The sequence below is a fragment of the Mastigoproctus giganteus genome, chromosome 7 (assembly GCF_048544385.1).
Source record: "Mastigoproctus giganteus isolate SK-2022 chromosome 7, ASM4854438v1, whole genome shotgun sequence".
NCBI lineage: Eukaryota > Metazoa > Arthropoda > Arachnida > Uropygi > Thelyphonidae > Mastigoproctus > Mastigoproctus giganteus.
In genome coordinates this window covers 183,984,862-184,001,382 of record NC_143581.1, presented here as the reverse complement: position 1 = coordinate 184,001,382, position 16,521 = coordinate 183,984,862, and the positions used below count along the sequence as shown (strand labels likewise).

The following is a 16,521-nucleotide window of genomic DNA, read 5'->3' as shown; positions in this document are numbered from 1 at the left end:
ATAGTGTAATTCTCGAGTGGCGCTAAATGACAGTTTTATTCCCCTTCTTCAGACGAGACATGTTGGAAATCAATGTCAAGACAGCCTCAACTCATCTCTTGCCCCATGATTAAACAATAATTTACATTAAATAATACGGACTCGCCTTATTTTCAGGAGTTGGGGGGGAACATAAATCACAAGACGCATCGGGTCCATTTCCCTTTTTTGAAACCGTCTTATGTACACAGTTTTCTCCGAAACTGCCCTTCCTGTGGCCCCAGAACTCGAGCGAGATCTGTCAAACTGTCCTTATGTCATATCCTTGGTGGAAATAATTGTTGTCCTGGGATGTTATAACCCTTGGTTGACTCTGAGCTAACTTTCTTAACACCTCTCCTGCCTTCTGATTTTGTTACGACTGACTGTGAAATTACTGTTCTTAGCACACATTTTACCCTTCGACTGCCTCAGGTTGAAACTGTCCTACCAATTTCCACCCACCTCTAAAAATCTTTCAAATGTGTTAAGTTGCATTTTATACAAACCTTTATGAAATGTATTATGTACCACGTTATATTAAAAATAAGTGCTATTGTATTGCATACTCTTGTCTTAAAATCGTATTCTGACGTTATTTAAGTTTGATCTCTTATACAGTATTAGATATCAAATCTCGTTTAAAAAAAAAAATTAAGCAAATACGTTAAAAATGGGACAGACTGAAATTCGCAATAATCTACAAATACAACTAATGAATTTTAAAAAAAAAAAAGTCGCAATTGCTATTTCTCTTGCACAACGAACAGAAAAAAAAAGTTTTAATTTGATACGAGCATTATGCATTAGTACAATTTGTTGTAACTAAAAATTATAAATTTTTGCCAAAATTAGCAGCATAAGACTTGTGTATACAGAATGGTTGTACGGTAGTATTCATTTAAATATTCCTAAAATGCATTTCACTGGATTGTTGTGAATACTCAATTTTCCCTGGATTGAACATTGTTTTGAATACTGAATGCCTAATGAAGAATAATATCATTCGCGGGTATTGTTTTTGATTTCTATCTTGTATATATATAAATTTCTCCTGCAATGTGACTACCAATTCAGCTTGAAGGACAGTGATGGTCGACAACTTCAGGTGAATAATTAGATCCGTCCAGCATTTTATTGGGTAAGTGAACGATTTGTTCAGATCATTAGTGATTACAAATTGTCTCGGCATCTCTACCTTACATTGGTAAAGCGTAATTGAAAAAATAAATAAATATATCAGCCAGTTAGCTTTGTAAAGATTAAACTCATTAGTGACAGACTTTGTTGTTAGCAAAGTTAGAGAAAGTTGAGTTTACAGGGAAGAATCAAAGTGAAGGAGCTCGACAGTAACAATAGATGAATTTAACTGAATGAACGATTTCGGGTCAAAGATCGAAAAGTAGGGAGTCACTGAACGCAGAATATTGATAAAAATACGAACTTGAAAAGTGAAGGATTTTGGAGGGAGTAATGAGGACTGGGTTGTTTTCAATTATTACCAAGACTGCTGAGGCGTCAGTTTCTGAGAGAGAAAATAATGGGACAAACCAATAAACCCTACTATTCCCTACATCTAAGACCTAGACCAATTATCTCGACCTTGTTTTTAAAAAGTCTTAAGTTCCTCGGGTCGATGACCCGAGCCATTTCAAACATGGGGCAAATAGCCAGTATCCTTCTAAGGAAGGAAAAATTCAAAGAAGATGGACAAGTAGTAATAAAGAAAAACGATATTTAGTCCATTAAAGAAACTAAAGTTTTTTTTGAAGAATGTGGATAAAATTGGACTTCGTTGAGATCAGAAATGGGACAGGGCACCGTAGAAAATTAATTTTGCAGAAAAAAAAAAAAAATCGGTAAATGAAATCGATCATAAATGGCACTGAATGTTTTGAGTATCAGTGCCTCGTACATTGCCTGAAAATCTAAAAGCAGTGCCAAGCTACTTCATTCTTCGAAAACATGTGCTCAATATTTACTATTTCTATTTAACTTTATGAGTTCAGTGCATCTTAACTCCAGTAGCCTATTTTTCCTACATCTGCAATGCAAGTGAGACTGGAATTCATAAGACTACATAAAGACTTTCCTCAGTCCCGGTTATTCTCGTCTTATTGAAACAGTTTTTTCTGTTACATGTAGTAGTAGTGCTGGCGAAGTCTTCTCTCACCGTAGCCTAGACGGGACAGCCCGATGCATCGCATGCCTGGGATAGATGACACGTTATATGAGACAGAGTGGGCTGTCTGTGCTCCATTTGATGCCGTTGTGCCATGGCGGTAGTTACGCTTCAATATGGGCCAAAACCTCCACCTCAATATCCTTCTATCAATTCCCTCAGCATAGAGAACCGCAAGGCTCAGATTTATTCCGAAAATCCATACCAAGCAGCAGAACCTTCCGCCGGAGTCATACCGGCCAATTGCACTATTGTCAGTCCTTAGCAAACTCCTGGAATATCTCCTCCGAAATAGAATCGAAGCCCACCACTCAAGCGGCGGCCTTCACTCTCCAAGTCAGTTCGGTTTCAAGAAAGGGTGTTCCACTGTGGACGCCCTAGAAGGAATCATAAACGCAGCTACTTCTTCTCAACAGAAGTACAGGATTCTCAAAATTAAAGTATCCTTATGTAGAGGCCTCTGGAGCGAGTTATAAGGCTCGTTAATGAAGTTATAATGAAGAATGCGCTCGCCATTTATTGGAAAAAAAAAAATAGTTACAAAATGTGTCACTGTATGGCACGTAACTATCTTAGTTACGATTATGAAAATAACTTACGTTATTTGCATAATCGTAAGTTATTGCCACGGCGCCACTACTGAGCTCTACTATACTGTATAAAAGCAAAGCAGTCTCTTCAAAATCATACCGTAGATGTTTGCCTGCACTACAGTAGCAATACCAACAACGTTGCAAGAAAAGGCGCTATTAGTGAAGCTGTGCTATCAGAACAACAACAGTGCAGCTGCGGTTATCACAGAATTCCGGCGTCAGAAGCGCATAAGGGGTGGACCTATGACCGTTTGTGCTGTCCGCAAAATGATTGCGAAATTTGAAGAGACAGGACATCTTGGTGTTCAACCAGGTAGAGGTCGAAAACGAGTGGACTCCTCTCGTGTTGAAGATGTGGCTATGGCTGTCGTGGATTTATCAAGTTAATCTCCATGTGGTAGCGCAAGTGTGCCAGTTGTTTCTCGTGAAGTGGACATGCCGTACTCTACTGTAAGGCTAGTAATGCGTCAGGCGTTGCGGTACTATCCTTACAAGATGCACATGCTACAGCATGTGCATGTACATGCTACAGCAGCTAAGGCATGGTGATGCAGATATTCGTTTCACATACGCACTTCAGTTTCTGGTGCAAATGACAGTGGATATCACTTGGCCATGGAACATCCTTTGGAGTGATGAAGCCCACTTCTGCTTAAATGGAAAAGTGAATAAGCACAACTGTCGCATTTGGGCAACAGAAAACCCTCGGGTTATCGAAGAGGTCCCTTTGCATTCTCAAAAAGTGATAGTGTGGTGTGGATTTACAACCACATTCATGACTGGGCCATTTTTTTTTTTTTTTGAACAAGTAACACCGACTGAACCCCGCACCTGTTCCGTCACTGGACAGTAGTATGAAATGTTGGCAAATTTCGCAATACCAGAGCTGCAACAACGTGGGTGCCTTCGGGATACCATATTCATGCAAGATTGTGCGCCACTCCACATCCACCGTTGTGTCCAAAGATTGCTAAGGCAACACTTTACAGACGAACGGGTCATCAGCCGTTGTTTCCAGACATCTGGCCATCCCGATCACTGAACCTCACCCCATACGACTTCTGGTTGTGGGGGGTTTTCAAAGAACCAGGTGTATCGGGAAGGATGTCAAACTCTGGCAGATCTGAAGGACAGCATTAAACGTCATGTGCTGGCTATTCCAGTTGATATGTTACGTTCTGTTGTAGAAAATGCTGTTCTTCGAATGGAAACTGTTGTTGACCAAAATGGAGGACACATTGAACAATTGTAGCGCTGTTCAAGTTATTTGTATTGCCACAGCGTCATATAGTGACAAATTTTGTAACTATTTTTTTTCCAATAAATGACGAGCGCATTCTTTATTGTACCTGTTGTCTGTCCAAATTTCTCTTCAGTACGAACCTTAGAACTCGCTCCAGAGCCCTCTACATAGGGATACTATCATTTTAACAAACGTGTACTTTCTTGTTATATCCATAGATTTTTCCGGTGCGTTTGACTCACTTTGGTGGCCAAGTGTCCTCGGCAGCCTCCGGAAAGCCAACCTGCCAGATCAGTTAGGTATGTCTTGATGCATCCATAGAGCAAACCTTTACAGATGCATCAAGACATACCTAACTGATAGAAATGTCGCCGTTACAGCTCCATATTGTTCCGTCTCCACACCAGTCTTTAGAGGATGTTCGCAGGACTCTGTCTTTGGCCCACTTCTTTGGAACCGAATCAAATTATTATTATATTAGGGTCTCCCGTAAATGATTACATATACCCGTTTATGTATTATGTCTGTAAATTGTGTTGTGTTCTTTGGTCGATTTGCCTATTTTGCTAAACGAAAAAACTCCAGTTTCTGTGGGGAAAACCTTGCTATCTACGCCTGAGACCGACTAACTCAGCGACGGAGTGAAAAGAGCCCATTAAAGTTCTCCGCGTCATCGACGGGATTTAGAACCCGGGCTTTTTCCACCCGGTGTGGGGAGGTCGGTGACGATACCGCTGTGCTACCGCGCAGACTATTTCTTCGGAACAGTGTAGCATAGTGGCATAGTATTTAGGTTCAGGCGCCGCCGGTGGTTTCCCACATCTGCGCCATATGTACTCTGTGATGGAATGCAGAACTACTGCACAGCCAGAAAAAGTGTAATGTCTGGTATATGTAGTATTGTGCTTCGTTCTGTTGTGTCTCTGGCTGCTTGGCCGCGGGGTCCCTAGTGGAACACAACGTTGCCCGCCACAACCACTGGGAGTTGAGCCAGGCTGCCCATTATACTCTGGCTGGCCTCTGCCAGGGTTGCTTGAGCTTCCTGACAGAGGCCATAAAAATAAAAAAAATTAATAATAATAAAATAATAGAAAAGAAAAGAGAAAAAAAAGTTGAAGCTAAAAAAATAATTTTTTTTTTTTTTTTTTTTGAAGAGAGCATATGACTACTTCTTCGGAATAGTGTGCATAGTGTTGGGGGAAAGACGCCTCCGGTGGTTTCCCACATCTGCGCCATATGAACTCTGGGAGACAAACAGTATCACTGTGAAAGCCAGAAATTTTTTTTTGTGTTGTAAATGAAGTATTGTGCTGGGTTCTGTTGGGTGTTCTGGCTTTTGGCCGCGGGGCCTCTGGTGGGACTGCACGTTACCGGCACACAGACCACTAGGAGGTAGCCAGGCTGCCCATAATTCTCTGGCTAGCCTCCTCCAGATCGCCTGAGCTTCCTTGAAAGAGACCAAAAAAAAAAAAAAAAATATATATATATATATAGGGTACTGGGAGTACAGGATGTACCGGAGAGGGTAAAGGAAAGGAGGTATAGACAGAGCGACGGAGGATGTAAGGGAAGGCATCCTCAGCAGGTTGGGTGGGAATTCTCCCACCTAAGCGGAAGTGGAAGAAGAAGGCCATCGAGAGGGTGGAAAGACAATCACGTATCAAGAGAGACAATTCAAGCGACTTGAGTATCAAGTTCAGTAGCTAGAAGCGGTCACAATCTTCCTCATTAATCATAAAATGCTCATTTCCTCGAGGGAAGGCATGTATTTTTGATATGAGCAATGTTCGCAGGTCCTCGTAGAACGGGCAAACATAGAATAGGTGATCCCAGTCTTCGTTATCACCACAAAGACAGCGAGGGTCATCCACGATGTTCATAGAGGCAAGTTTGTGATTTATGGATCCATGGCCTGTAATCAAGAAAGTGGTATATAACCCTGGGCTGTACCATGCTGGAGCTTTAGGGTAAGAATTTTTTAGTGATGGAACTTTTGGGGGTGGTATTCCATCTGTTTTGCCAGGCGTTAAGAAGGTAGACTGCAAGGCGCTTTTTTTCTTCTTTGATGGTGTTTGCTGGGTTTGCAGTGAAATCCTTTGCGAGCCGGTAGTGCACGCCTTTGCGAATTATCTGCAGGTCCAGAGGGAGAACTCCTACCAAGACTTGGAGCGCTGCGTTGCTTACTGTGCAGCAGGCACGGGTGATAGTGAGAAGGATATTACACTGAATGGAGATGAGCTTCCTTTGGTTACGAACAATGAGTGCACGATGATACCAGACATCTACACAGTAGGTTATAGTGGGAATAAATACAGCTTTGTATAGCATTTGCAGTGAGCGGCGATTTAGGCCCCAATCAGACCTGCTGATCCTCACTACCATTGCCGTGTAGTTCCTGACTTTGCGATGAAGGTAGTCTATATGCGGGTAAAACGTGAGCTTAGGGTCGAGAATTACCCCAAGATACTTCATCTCAGTTGTCAGTTTGATGATTATACCATAAATTTTAATCTGCGGCAACCTGCTTATTTGAAGTGTTCCTCTAAGTAGAATTGAAGTAGTTTTCTCAGGGGATATATGGAGTTTATGGAGGCTGGCCCATTTTTGTAGCTTTGTAAGGGCTCCGTTAGCTGTTTTTTCCAGGGAAGCTCTGGAGTTTCCAGTGACTGTCAGTATCAAGTCGTCTGCGAAGGCTTGGGTGGAAACATCCCCCAGGTCTAGGTTCAGGAACTCGTCCATGACCACATTCCATAGGAAAGGGCCAAGGACAGAACCCTGGGGGCATCCTCTGTAGACATTTCTCGAGACTTGTCGATAGGCATTTCTGACTGTAACACTTCTGTTGTGAAGATAGTCCTGTAAAGATTTGTTGGAACGCTAGCTTCTCTGAGTCTTCGTAGTATACTTGGCCACCAGAGCAAGTCAAAGGCCCCGGCGAAATCCACTGATATTACTAAGAAGTATTTGGTGGCTGAATTTTTGACTGAATCCGTGAGCTGTCGAAGAGCATCTTCTGCTGAACGGCCTGGCCGAAAACCGAACTGGTTTGGGGACTAGAGATTTGCATTTTTATAGTGTTTTTACAATCTGGATAAGAGAAGACGTTCAAATATTTTGCTTAAAACGGGAAGGAGTGCTATGGGTCTGTATGACCTTGGCTGCTCTGGTGGTTTACTTGGGTTCTTCAAAATGAGGCACAGATTGGCTTCTTTCAAATCATCCGGGAAGAGTCTTCCAGACAATGGTTGTACAGGCTGAGAAGGAGATTTGATTGTGTCTCTGCAAGCTTCTTAATTACTTCTGCTTCAATGAAGTCTAACCCTGGGCTTTTTTTGTTTTGCCAATGGCAAGTTTTTAATTGACTTTTCTTGCATTTGTATAGAGCTCTTGGATGAACAGGACGTCTGTATTGTCTTCGTCAGCCTTTATTCTTATTTGGTCTACCACAGCACGCGCTCGCTGAGCATTTAGCTGCATAAATTTCATTATTGTACAGTTATATGTCTTATATATGGGGCCATAGTTAGTTCTTTGTTGTTGTGTGCTTCTTGCTTTCAGATAAACCGGGCACTTGTTATCCCTTATCAAATGCTTGTAATCCATTTGCTAGTTTACAGTTGGCGCAAACCGGTTCTTCAGTTTTGTTAGGTGGAAATGTGGTGGAAATTTTTGGGTTGTCCAGTATTGTCTGGGCTTCGTGTCGCGTTGCAGTCTCAATTATTACTCCGATGTTCCTGGTTTTTCTTATTGATTTGATACGGGTGTTCTTTACGTCGCTTGCTAATTTTTGTACAACGGCCGTCTTGACGGCTTCACTCGATTCCATAGGGCTGTCTTCTGTTGGTTTTAATACAACCAGATGTTGCTCCTTTAGTAGCGTTTTCTTTATCCGGGTTGGCTTGTGTGCTTCAATAATCTTTTTTGAAAGATTCCTCAGCGCATCTGCATAAGAGCGGTGCGCTGTAGCATTTCATTTCCACGCTCTTCCTGATAGGTTTCCACTTTGATTTGAGCCGCTCGTTGTTGACGTGAAGGTCAAAAAGGATGCGTTCCATCTGGCTCCATATCTTTATTATATCTCCCCGAGTTGCAGACGTAATCCGGTTTGTCGGCTTGGACATGAGAGCTTCCAAGCCGGATCTAAGGGAAAAGACTTTGTCAGTTACAGTTTCTGCATACAGGTGTTCAGATTGATCGGTATTTATGGCTGTCATATCTGTGGGAATGCTATTCTCTAATGGCATCCGCTTTGGCTGCAGTTTCCCTATTGCGTTTCTTGCAGGCAAGGTCAGGCCTATTTTCTTCTTGATCTTCCACAGATTCATTTAGTGCAAAGCCACCCCGGGATCTTGTTAGGGGGACAGTCAATGTTCTTTCCTCATTTTCCGGTTCGCTGTTTGACATGGTGGAGATTGTCAGTTTTGATAGATGGACAAGTACGGATTTACAGGCACTTCGGATAAGCGGGCAGATTTCAGTTTTTCTTTTTACCAATTGCAAGAAGCAAAATGACGTACACACTTGTCGTTCTTAAGATATAGGCAGTGGATTTTGTGTGAGTTAAAATTCAGGTCAAGAAATACGGTTTTATTGTTTTCTCCTGGGCGAAAAACGTCAGCTTTTGCTTTCGCTGTATCTCCCGAGGATTGGAAACAAAAGGCTAGGAGTAGCAGGGAGGAAATCACTTTATAGCAGGAGGAGAACAATAGTCTAGACTCTAGGATACTTGAAAGCCCTTAGGCAGTCAAAGAGACCAACGGTCAGCGATCACCTTGTTGCGACGGCAAGGTAGTAGTCGAAGCGACACAGTGAGTATATATTATGCATGCGAGAGTTAGAAAAATATTTAAATCAAAATACTTATCTCTGGAGTCTTGTATCCAAAAACATCTTATTAGCTTCTCAGGACTCTGGACAACTGCTGAAGAACATTGACAGTTTGGTAGATTCCGATAAATCACTGTTCTAGAGACAAAATGACAGAGGACAAAAATCACTCAGCTAACTAGACTGGCTCTCTCTACTTCTTCGGAATGTGGTGCTTGATGTATTCCTCAAATACGTGGACGATTTGGTCTTTATGCTGGCCGCTGACTTCAGAGCACAGCCGGAGACCTTAGCAAACCGTGCAGTTGGGATCCTTCAGGCCTGGACGGATGAAAATCATCTCAAAATATCTCCAACTAAAACCAATTCAATTCTGCTTAAGAGCACCCTCGACCCAAGAAGATCTCCGCAAATAAAAATACAAGGAAAGACGATTAGACTGGATACCCAACTTAAATATTTTGGAGTCATTCTTGATAAAAACTTATCCTTTACGCCTCACCTTATCAATCTCCAGCAAAAAATTAAAAACTACTCTGCACTCATGGCCAGGGTCACCCGCCGTGATTGAGAGTTAAAGAAGAGGACCCTTGCCCTCTTTTACAAGGCCATTTTCATCCCGGCCATATCATATGCGTCTGGAATTTGGTTCCACAAAGCTATTACCGCGGTGAACAAGAGGAAATTAGAGACGACACAGAGCTCCATACTTTTAACTATTTCTCGAGCCTGCTGTACCGTTAGCATGCATGCACGCTCTCCAGGTCCTTGTGCATGCCCTTCCCATGGAGATCGTCAACTACGCTCTTTTGTATCAATTATTGGACAGAGCGACTACCTGCTTATATTTTACTACTGATCCCACATGTGACCCAAAACTTGAAAACGACGACTTATCTACCACCTGCAACAAGTCTGGCAAGCCCGCTGGAAAACAACTACAAAAGGGGAGATTACTCGCAAATTCTTTCTTGACATCAACCAAGCTTATTCCAAGCACCCTCATTGGCTATCACAAGGACTCTTAACAACATGCCTACTCAATGGGCACGGAGCATCTGAGCTTCCGACTTAGTGACACTGCCGACTGTTACTGCGGTCAACCAGAGACATGGGATCATCTCATGTACCACTGCCTCCTGTACGATGATCTCCGGTGCGTCCTCATCACAAAGCTTCAATTCTCACCGAAAAATCAAGAACACCAAATAATGGAGAGTGACAAAACCTATACAGCGCTGACGCAGTTCGTACAGGAACTCTTTACAAGGCGAAAGACATTTCCACAGCCGTAACAGATCCCTTTACCATGAAGGCAAACGCTAAAATCACTTCTGGATAATACTGATCCTGCGCAACTTTACTGCAAGAAGCAATTATCTTTCCCAGATGGTATCAAAGATCTTAATGTACATCTATACTCTTCATAAATGGAACAGTCATGTTCCATATATACATGATCCCACGTTTCCAGCATACCACAGATACAATATAGTTGTTCTACTAGACCCAGTTGGAATAGTTTTATTTTTTAATGACGTTGAATTGATAAGGTGCATCTGTGTATACCTGAAACTTTGTTACTGTTAACTCCGGATTACTTTTTGGCCTTACAAGAATTTTGTAGAATGGCTTTTACAAAAAGAAAGCGAATTCCTATCATAACTGATGTTAGCTAATTAACTGTACACTTTTTTTTTCTTTTTGTGTGTGCTGGGGATCAAGCTTTTTTTTTATATATAAATTCCCCCCACACGCACACATTTTTTTTTCGTACTGTGCACCGACTATGTACAGTGTCTGTGCAGTAGCACAGTGGTATCGTCACCGCCCTCCCCCACACCTGATGGAAAAGGCCCTGGTTCGAATCCCTCAATGACGCGAGGAACTTTAATGGGCGTTTTTCACTCCGTGGCTGAGTTAGTCGGTCTCAGGCGTAGATAGCAAGGTTTTTTTTTCCCCATAAACTGGGTTTTTTTTCGTCCAGCAAAACAAGCAAATCGACCAGAGAACACAAGCAATTTACAGACATAATACATATAATTATGGGTGGCTCTAATATAATATAATAGTTTGAGTTTTTTTTTTTTTTTTTGTGTGTCTTTGTACACTATCGGTAACGAACCCTTTTTTTTTTTTTTTTTGTTTGCTTTGCTGGCACCAGAGAAATCAGCTGGTGCGGGATTTTGCTCATGCGGATATATATATATTTTTTTTTTTTTTTTTTTTTTTGTTTGTTTGTTTTGTTTTATTTTTTTTAATTTATTCATTATTTTTTTATCTTATTTTATTTATTATTTTTTTTTCCCCCGCTGGCTTCCAGGAGTGAGCGCCCTGGGGGCGGGATTTTTGTGCTGTTAGCACACACGGTGTAGTATACCCAGGCCCGGCTCCACATGCCTAGGGACGAGCACCAGGAGCAGACGCCCAGGTGTCGGCTGCTGTCCTGGGTACAATATAAACACATTATACACAACATAAATTTTACATTTTTTTTTTTTTTTATTTTCCCAGGCCCATGTTAATTCCGGTTTGGATATTACAGACAATAAAATTAGGTGGAGGCCTGGGTATACTACACCGTGTGTGCTAACAGCACAAAGATCATGTACACATACATACATATCAATTCAATCCCAAATGTACGGTTAAACTACCAGAGATATTCAATCCGATCTTGCAACTAATGATTTAAGTAAAAGATTGAGACTCCTCGGATTGACTACGTGGACCTTTAAATTACATTGCATTTTCCCGAAACATATCTCTACTAGACTTGACTACTGGTTCCTAATAGTGAAGTCTGGGCATATCTGTAGAAGAATCGACTACCTCCTTACATAATATGAACTATGTGGTTTGCAATCAGTATATGGTTTTCGGCCTTATTATTATACTGCGACTTCCCGATCATAGGGTACCGTATCTGACTGATAGACCAGCTGCTGGAATAAATTGAACCTGGTCGACTGGACCTACATAAGGTTCTTGGCCATATCGAAACTTTTAATGTGCCCCCTCTTAGGAGCAGGATTTGCCAGCCTCTGTAATATTATGAAGAGGCGAGATAATTTTTTTTTTGCTTTATTTCGTACCATGGATTGGATCATAACGAAAAGGGATTACTGTCACCCATAAGTGCACGATTTAGTACGCTAAGGATAATACGAGAATAACTGTGTCCAACCTTTTCGTAGAGTGGACGGGTACTAGGAAGCAGCTGTGTCCCTAGTGATCACTGGTAGCAAAGAAGCCAGAAACAAATGAACAAAACGAGACAAACGTGCTGCACAAATATAGCACTATACTCAGTTCGGGCTACTTTACAGCGTTATGTATCATCACAGTGTGCCACAGCGAATTTGAACTAACGTTCAGGACTCGCACTACTTAAGGCAGCACACGAGCAAGTTTGGAACTGGAGCAAAGTATTTTTTATTTTATTGTTATTATTATTTTTTTAATAATGATAGCGCCAAACATGAAAGGTATTGGACCCTATAGTACTTTTGGACATTTTTTGGCTAAAAAAAAAAAATAATAAAATAAATGAATAAATAAAATAAAATAAAATAAATAAATAAAATTCGAGAAGACAGAAGATATTGACATTAGATTTTAATTTCTCTAGATTGTAATTTTCAGGAAAAAGAAGGGATAAATTTAGTTCTGCGTTGGAGTTGGACAGTGAATGGATGTCGACGAGGCACGCATTCGGACGGATTAGAGAGCGAGCGGTTGAACGAAGTTTCAGAAGAACGCTGCTCACGGAAATATCTATAGAAAAGGCATGCAGCAAAAATTGAAATGTCTATGTAACAGAGTGATACTTCGGCATGTGGTATCCTTAATGATGGCGAAAGCATCTCTCTTTCTCGTTACTTTTCCTGAGATTTTAAAAGGCATTGGAAATAACGGCGGCTTTTCCAACATATCCGAAATCGAATAAAGAAAATGAGATCAGCATTCTACATAATGATGACGTTTGGAGTCTGCAAAGCAGCAATTCCCACCTTCTCCCAAAGCATTTTTTTAACACAGCATATAATGATATGACGCATTGATATGGCGGATGTTCAGTATAAAGAAGTCTTTCAACTTGAAGTAATACTAAATGGATAAGAGATGGAACAGGAAATTGTAAGCTTAAGAAATAAAGTTAGGTTCTTTGGGATTTTTTGGCCCTAGCATTACTGGTGTCGAAAGGCGGGGGGGTGGGGGATAGGTCGAAAGTAACATTGTTAAAGCAATTATAGCATTCCAAAATCAGCCACTGCATCTATTTTGGAAAATTAGCTGTTTATATCAAATTCACAAATAAAATAATATTGCATTTCCTTAGAATTAAGAAAGCTTAATTTTCCTTAAGGCATCCCCCCCTCAACCATTATCATAAAACTTCAAATGACATTTTTCGAGCTGGCTATACATAAATTGTATTGTATCTTAGTTTCTGTATGAATGAAATAATCACCCTGAAATTGAACTGAACGATCCTCTTTTAATGACTATGACGAAGCCCAAAGGAGTATTTACTGATATATTTTACTTTTACTTGTATTTCAAGTTTTCTTAATGCACTTAAACTAATAGTTGTAAACGCTAATAAATGATTCTTTGAATCGATGTTAGTTGGGAATTTTCACAGTTACGAAAAAAAAAAAAAAAAAAAGTGTGCACCGAGCACGCATAGCGGAAGTTAAGTGAAACTTCTTTAGAATCTTTTGAAACGTTTATTATTTCAATGTTACATGGTTTAATATTTTAAAATTGTTTTACAAGTTTATTACAAAGTTTTTACGGATCTCTCCTTTGTACTCGATTTAGGTAGTTTTTCGGTGGTAGTGTTGCACGTATACGTGCTCTTTCCGCCTTACAACGCTCACTATTAGTCTTCGGCATGTTCAATTATAAATTTTTTTTCCATCGAAATTTTTATGAAATACGGTAGAGAATGACGAAAGAAATATTTTGGTTTTTAAAATTTTAAAATCAGACTGCTAGAAGCTGAGATATAGTGATTTAAAACGCCTGACGTAACCGAGTGGTCAAGAACTAGAGTGCAGTAGCACGTGCTCTTTGAGTGGACTGGGGTTCAACACTTGACTGCTAAAAATGATTAACGTTTGTATTGATGATTTATTGCCGAAGTATAAACAAGAACATTTTAAACGCGACACGCGTGCGAGTTACACCGTTGCAGCGCTGTACGGGTACTGATTGCGTCATGCGTCGCTGCTACGTACGGCGCTGCCCGCTCGTGCCTGGTGTGTCTTACAATGGTGGGAGCCATGAATCATTTCGTGTCGCATTTTCGTTGCGATTTTGATATGAAAACATCTTTGGCGCCACTACTAAATTTCGGACTGAAATAAAAGCAATCTGTCACGAAAATGAGATGCGGAAATGATGTAATTTGCGTCATTTCCGTATATGTTATCATTGCTCTCTTCAGCTTTATAAACTTGTTAGAAACTACTTTGCTGATCGTACCATCACCGTCACATCACTAAAAGCACGAAGATTCACAGATCTGTCTCCCGTGGTTGCCTCCAAGGATCAATTTTGGGTCCCTTGATTTGGAACCTAGTTCTTGATGATTGGCTGCTTAGGACGACTGAATTTCAAAATGTGCAACAACTTGCATATGCAAATGACCTTATCATTTTGGTGAATGGAAACTCAAGATCTGATTTAGAACTCTATGCCAATAAAATACTCTTTGAACTATCGTCTTGGTCCTCTAAGAACAAATTGAAATTTTCCCAACCAAATCGAAGATCATGATTTTTAAACATAAATCAGACTGTGGCAGACCACCAGTGGTAAAACTTGAAATGAAATCACTTCCACTTGTCCGAAGCACCAAATTTTTAGGAGTCATCATCGACGACAGCTTTTCCTTTACTGCACATATTCAACATCTGTCCGTCACAATGTTAAGAGTTTTATCGCAATGCTGCTCCGAATTACCAGACAAGACTGACCAAAACCCTACATCTATTTTATAATGCTGTTAGGAGAAATATAGACAACTGTTGTAAGTATCACTGGCCATTGGGTAACACCTAAGCTCCTTGTTCTTATGAAATGATTCTCTACAGCTATTACACATAAGGATTACGTCGACGTCAACATCGAGAAGTGGAATGCGTGTCAATGGTGTATTTTTAGCAACTGGTTCCTTTGTGTCGTTTTCGAACCGTAGATGATAGCATACAGAAAAGAAATAAATTTTTCATAAATATCCTTTCAAACTCTTCATGCGCGTTCTTATGTAAATAGTAGGGGCTTAAGAAAAAGTAGCTTGATCATTTAAACTTATCTGCTAAGCAATTGGAGAAATGCGGAGCAGATGAGATTAGTCATTTCGGATATATTATTGTTAGATGGAGCAGCGGCATTGCTGGTTGATGGCACTGCTAAATCCAAAGTTTGATTTTCTGTTTGTCATTTACGCAATCTCGTTTTGTCGTCGGTCTCAGACGTAAATAGCAAGGTTTTTCTCTCAGAAACTGGGTTTTTTTCGTCCAGTAAACAGGCAAATTGACCAGAGAACACACGCAATTTACAGACAAATTAAATAAGGGTAGATGTAATCATTTACAGGGGACTCTAATATCATAATTAGGTTGTTCTTTTTTTTTTTTTTTTCTTTTTTTGTGACCATATAGCTGCCTGAAAGCGGTCTTGAAGAAGATAATAACTCCGCCTCTTCTCTTATCTTTTCTGGAGTTTGCTAGATAGTGATAACGAGTGAAGGAGAGGAGCACCCTGAGGTGTTTCCCCTCATCAACCCAAGTTTCCGAGATGCAGATGAAATCTATGTCTTCCTGAAGGGCATGCAAGGTATGGAACTTGTTAGCTAGGGTCCTAACATTTTGTATTAATATATTACATTTAGTTCCATTGTCTATTCATATATGTAATTATGACATCGTATTCTCATTTACATTTTGAATAACATCATATTTTACATACATTTACATAAATTAAAACATTCACATTGTTTACATTTCAGCACAATTTGTTCTATATTTTCGTACTATTTGAAGAACAATTTTTAAATTACTTCATCTGTGACATTTTCGTTTAACATTAAAATAGTCTTATTATGCTTCCTTCACTCCTCGTTTTGCATCTTGTTTTTATATTTGTTCACTTATCTGTATTTGCTTAACAATTTTCACTTTACCAAAGTTATCTTTCCAGTTTTTTGGGTTGACATCCGGCAAATTCCTTCAGTTCTAATACTCCTCACTAATATCTCACAATAGTTAAGGTCTCTTAATCTACTGAAATCAACTTTTCATTTTCAATTTATATCATTAACACATGATTTTTCCAATTTGTTTTTAATCTTGATGCAATTTCCATTTGGGAATATTGATCTCGGGTGCATTTAGCCTAGTATGATAGTTGACTTATGGCTTAGAATGCAGTGTCATTTCGCGTCGCATTTTCGTTGCGATTTCCACGGACGCAAGTTACTCCCATGTGAAAATTGCATGGGGCGCGCTTAAAGAAGTTTCACTTCAACAAAACTTCGTCTTCTTCTTGTGTCTTGGATTTGACTAATTACCTGGGTATGTGTATTGGGGAGAGTACTGTATAAGGAAATTTCGAGGGAAATCAAAGAGGACACTTCATGTCGGACA

At 40.2% G+C, this 16,521-nt stretch overlaps 1 protein-coding gene across 1 annotated transcript in view; it reads left to right on the top strand.

Moving 5' to 3' along the window:
• Positions 1 to 16,521, top strand: part of LOC150083385 (ras-related protein Rap1-like) — a 33,988-nt gene that overhangs the window by 7,490 nt on the left and 9,977 nt on the right. The window lies entirely within an intron of this gene.